We start from the raw sequence: 5,810 nt of genomic DNA, 5'->3' as shown, positions 1-5,810 counted from the left end.
GTCATTTCAAAAAGGTTTCAAGTGAGGACAAACCCGTGTAATGCAGTTTACCAGAGTCCCGGGCCCTGGTGACTTATTCTGTTTGTGACATTTCTATTAAGTACACGAAGTTCAGCGAACTAGCCGAATAGAATCTTTCAGATGTTGCTTTAACATCTAGGTTATTGCCCTCAGCCTTTGTTTTCCAGTCTAAACTGTGTTGCCAAAATGTCTGTTGCGGGTCATATGTGAACGGTCCAAAAGGGAAAAAAGATGAGGAAGACACTGGCCGTTGAAAAATAAATTTGAGCTCTAGTCCCCAAAGGCACACCAAAAAAGAAATAAAATCTTCTTTCGCCGTACATTCCTTAGAGATAAGGTAAGCACTTCTTACGGTGATGCTGATTTTCTTCTTAGTAGTGAGCTGCGCAAAGAAGCTTCCGCTGATTTATTTATGACGTATAATATTTGGTATGTGAGTATTTTGACCTCTGTCAAATATTTGTTTTGGTCCTATGCTTGAAGGGGGAGGAAACATATTGCCAGCAGACCCTGTCCTGAGTTTCTTTTCTCGACAGCATTTACACCTGTTCGTGTCTTAGTTTCATGTGGTTGATCACCATCAGCTAGAACTTCAACATTACTTTCTTTCTGTGAAGAAGGAAAGTTATAATTCAAACCATGCCTCTCATTTCTCTTCCTTTCGTCTCCATCTGCCTCTTGTTACTATACCTCACTGTATCTGCAATGCCAATGAAACAAATATTCCTCTCTTCTTGTCTTAAAAAAAGTTCGTAGTTCATTACCGTGAATCGGTACCTGTGGCAGAAATCAATGAAGGTGAGAGAGAGAGAGAGAGAGAGAGAGAGAGAGAGAGAGAGAGAGAGAGAGAGAGAGAGAGAGAGAGAGAGAGCTGCAGCTATTTGCAGAGAGAGGTTTTGGTCTCTGCTTATTTGATCAGCAAGCAAATCTTCGCCAACAAGTTGAATGATTTCTCGTGTTATTTCGTTTATTTTCGGAATGGTGCATACTTTGCCTGTACCTTATAGGGACTTCATAGTTTTCGGTGCTTGAGCAGCAGCCATGCAGGCAGCTGGACACAGGACAACACGCGGGTCCTAACCTACCTCCGAACAAACTTGATTCAGTGGATCAAGTCATGTCGAGAACTGCTTCTTCAGCCATAAATGGAGTTTTAACAGGGCAGGTTGCCTAAGCGCACGTTCTGTAACATCTAATCCTGGAAAGCTTTATACAGCTTCAGTAACTGGCTGTGTGTATATTTGGCCTTACGGTCTTGTAAACAGTCGAAGGACAAATAAAACGGAGTTGACTAGGCGAGACATTACAGGAACGGCTTCATAACGTCTGCCACTTCTGTTCTTAATACGAACCTACATTCTATTCTGTCTTCAGCACATACACAGTATATTAACACAACCACGTGTCCTATCGGCACTGCTTTGCTGAAGCTTCTGTTTGATTCTTTTCTGAATCCGTCAACTCCATTCAAAACTTTCTTTGACATCTTGGTGCGTTTTATGGCCTTCCTGACGTGGTGAAGAATAAATATGTAAATATTTGATAAAAAGAGGTATATTAAAAATTGTTCGTTCTTGTGATGTATTTGTTAGCAGATTCGCTTATATATATATATATATATATATATATATATATATATATATATATATATATATATATATATATATAATGACATTGTGGCTATTACAATTACATACATTATATATATATATATATATATATATATATATATATATATATATATATATATATATATATATCCTGTGTAAGATTTTATGGTTTTAGGCTACTAATTCCGCTCCATTTTACAAAGCCCAGATGAAAAGTTTGTGAGATCCAAATCCTCTGAAGGTAAAGATAATACCGCGATATTTGCCTTGGCGAGATTCCTCTCTCTCTCTCTCTCTCTCTCTCTCTCTCTCTCTCTCTCTCTCTCTCTCTCTCTCTGTGAGCGGTGCGGTGTGGTATAAGGGTTCTTCATGTGAAGACCAAGCCACCTTGAGCTGGTACGGTCTCTCGCCCCTCGGGCTGCCCGTGTGTGAGGTTAGATTCCTATTGCGCCTTTTATTGATGCTCTCGTTGTACGTACCTCTGATGTTAATTTCTGGTTCATAAAATTAAGAACTGTTCTCAGTAAGTCGTTTCGGATGATAAGAAACAACTTTTGTACTTTTCTAATAAGTTCAAAATGGCAGCCAGAGTACTTGCGTCTCAGATCGTCCCCGTGATTACTGATGAAGTCCGACATATCTTATTGTCATGCCAGATGTATTTTCTGTCCGAGCAAGCAATTTCTGCCATTGGCATATTTGACTAGCTTCATATCAATGTTGATCAGTGTTACATCGTACATCGAAAGAAAAACTGTCATTTCAATGAGATGCCTTTTTCGACTTCCAGAGTTGTAGGAACATTTTCGCTTTAATTGGGTCGTTAGTCCGGGAAGACAACCTGTCCTTCGTCGCCAGTGCTTGAGAATGATAGAGGTGAAGGCCGAAGGGTGAAGAAGGACGATGGGACCAACAACCGAGAGAGGCCAACGCTCCAAGCTGAAAAGAAGATGACTGAGGTAACAGTGAACGAACTTCCAGCATAACTACCAACCTGGCCAAGCGGCCAGACAGGACCTGAAGAGTTCTTTCTACCCAGCATTATTATCTTAACGACCTGTCGGAGATTTTCAAGTTTAAAGCACCTCAGACATGATGTTCTCGCCTCCTCCTCCTCCTCCTCCTCCTCCTCTCACCCAACCTCTAACCGCCCCCTCCCCGTTGCACAACAACACACAAACGTACACGCACGCCAAGACACAAACACGACCACTTACACATACGTACCTACCATGAGTACATCCCAGGTGTTCGGATGAAGTTGGGTATGCGAAACCCGTTTTTCCTTCTGCCTCGTGAGCCTTCAGGTCTATATTTCTTTATTTATTTCAGGTTTGCTGAGAACCGTACGAGTTATTCTGCCGCTGGTGATCTATCGCTAACAGTGATGCATATTTCCTGTAGATGTTGCTCATATAATATTCTTATAGTTAGGAGCAGTGTGCATTTTGCTTCGTTGCAAAAAAAAAAAATCTTTGGTCGCATTTTCCTAGTTTATTTTACTTTTTGTGAAAATTGTCTTTCCTTGTTTGTGCATTTCACTAGAATTTTTTTTTTCAACAATTTTGTGAAAGTGAGTTCATTTGATTTAATCGTAAATGCCACTTGTATAAAGACTGTATTCAAAGTTTTCACTTTATTCATGTAAACAAAATATATTTGAGCGCTTGGTTCATCATAGTTAACCGCATTCAGTCCTGATTTATAAGAGAGAGAGAGAGAGAGAGAGAGAGAGAGAGAGAGAGAGAGAGAGAGAGAGAGAGAGAGAGAACACCAGGTACCCTGTTAGGTCCACTATAAACTCGAGTGTGTTAGGGGTCTGCCGTAGGATTACGATGGCAACTTTTTTTTTCTTATGAAGAACGAAGATTCTCTTCGACGCCATAGGAGAGCTCTGATGATATCTCTCTCTCGGTAAGCTTACTTAATAGTTGTGTAAAATTCCCCCCACATCCTTTCTTTCTGTAAATAGGCTACACACACATTTTATGTATCACACACGCGCGCACGCACACACAAACACACACACACACACACACACACACACACACACACACATATATATATATATATATATATATATATATATATATATATATATATATATATATATATATATATATTGTGCGTGTGTGTGTATTTTCAATCATTTTTTTATAATGTATTATGCCTGTTTACCTTTCCATTTATAACTTTCATGGTATGTCATTAGTTTGATGAGGTGTGCGTAAATCACATATATTTATTTGAAAGTCATACAAATATTATGTTGCATAGCATATGGCATCTACAGGAGCCATTCAGTAGACGTGTGTAGCTGTGCCGATTTTATGGCCTGATCTCTGAGCCTGTGTACTGACTGGTCTTGATGACGGGTGAGCGTCGACCGAGCTCTGGAACGCTTCTTATCCGTCGTTGTTCAGGCAAGGCTTTTAAAAGAAAGCCTCTGCCGTGCAGGTGCTGTTGGTATTATGTGGCGGTTGTCTTGTCGCTGAGGGCTGGAGAGAGAGAGAGAGAGAGAGAGAGGGAGGTGGGGGGGGGGCAGCTAGCGAGCGGAGAGATGAGGCCGGTATCCTATTGCTGCCTCTCAGTGTTTGTTTATATTTTTGTTTACAAATGTACTTGAATGCTTGTTTTTCTTTTCGTACTTTCTGCTGTTGCTTTTTTTCTTGCTTCACTACATTTCTTATTCCCTTTAGCTCTTATTTGACGTTTTTTTTTTTTTAACATCTAGTCTGATACATTATTTTCTTCTTCTTCCACTTCTTGTTGAATTGTATTTTCTTCTTTTCATTATTGTGATTCAAGTTGCCCAATTTTTTTTTTTTTTTTTTTACTGACTTTTGGTTTCTGGTGCAATATATTCCTCCTGTTCCACATCTTGTTGGAGAGTTTTTCTTATCCTTCTACTGACTCCAGTTGGCTAATGTCTTTTTTTTTTTTTTTACTGGTATCTATTCTCTGGCAGAAGTGTTCGCTTCTCGTTCCTCGTTTTGTTCGTTTCTTCTTTTCATTATAATGACTCAAGTTGCTTAACTTTCCATTTTTAGTTTTCTTTATAAGAAAACTACTGAGATGGCTGTTTGTCTCTCCGTCCGCGCTTTTTCTGTCCTTCCTCAGATCGTAAAAACCACTGAGGCTAAAGGACTGCAAATTGGTATGTTGATCATCCACCCTCTAGTCATCAAACATACCAAATTGCAACCCTCTAGCCTCAGTAGTTTTTATTTTATTTAAGGTTAAAGTTAGCCATGATCGTGCGTCTTGCAAAGCTATAGAACAGGCCACCACCTGGCCGTGGCTGAAAGTTTCATGGTCCGCGGCTCATACAGCATTATACGTCGTACAGAAGACTCAACTGTGCCGAAGAAACTTCGGCGCATTTTTTACTTGTTTTTTGTTTTCTTACTGGTACAGTATTCTATTCTAGTTCCACATTTTGCTGGATTATTTTCTCTTCTTTTCATTATACAGGGTCAGGTTTCTTAATCTTCCCTTTTTCACTGACATCTGATTTCGGGCACAGAATTCTCCTCTTCTTCTTCCACATCTGGTCAGGTTTTTCTTCTTCTTTTCACTAATCTGACCCAAGTTGGTTCATTTTCCCCTATTTTACTGACATGTAGTATCTAGTACAATATTCTCTGCTTGTTCCGCTTCTTGTTGGATTGAGTTTTTCTTCTTATCACTCTACTGACTCAGGTCGTTTAATTCTCACTTGTTTTTACTGACATCTATTATCCATTTCAGGGACCACTGGTCATTGTTTTTCTCAAATATCTTTCAAACTAATCATTAGATCGAAATGGCACTTTGACACAGTGTACGAGACACCTCCCGCTAATTTTTGGTAATATAGTGCGTTATCAAATGGTGTTAGTTAAAGTGTTTACTCTTAACTTTTAAAGGCAAAGTCGCATGAGTCGGCAGGACTATTCTATGCAGTCGAACATCCGCTATCACCCATCTCTTCCCTCTTTCTCCCTCCCTCCCTCCCTCCCTCACTCACTCTATCTTTATCGCTGTTTTTCTCATATCTCCTCCCAATACCTCTCTGTACTTTACAATATGAAATGGAATAGAGCTTTCCATGATATTTTTCAATGCCAGCAGATAATTGGAGAGTTCATAATGAAAAGGATAGTGAGGTTTGACATAACGACCATAATAATGGTTAAT

This window comes from Macrobrachium rosenbergii, chromosome 19 (genome assembly GCF_040412425.1).
Source record: "Macrobrachium rosenbergii isolate ZJJX-2024 chromosome 19, ASM4041242v1, whole genome shotgun sequence".
Lineage (NCBI taxonomy): Eukaryota > Metazoa > Arthropoda > Malacostraca > Decapoda > Palaemonidae > Macrobrachium > Macrobrachium rosenbergii.
The sequence above is the reverse complement of the archived record's forward strand: the minus strand, read 5'-3'. Positions refer to the sequence as shown.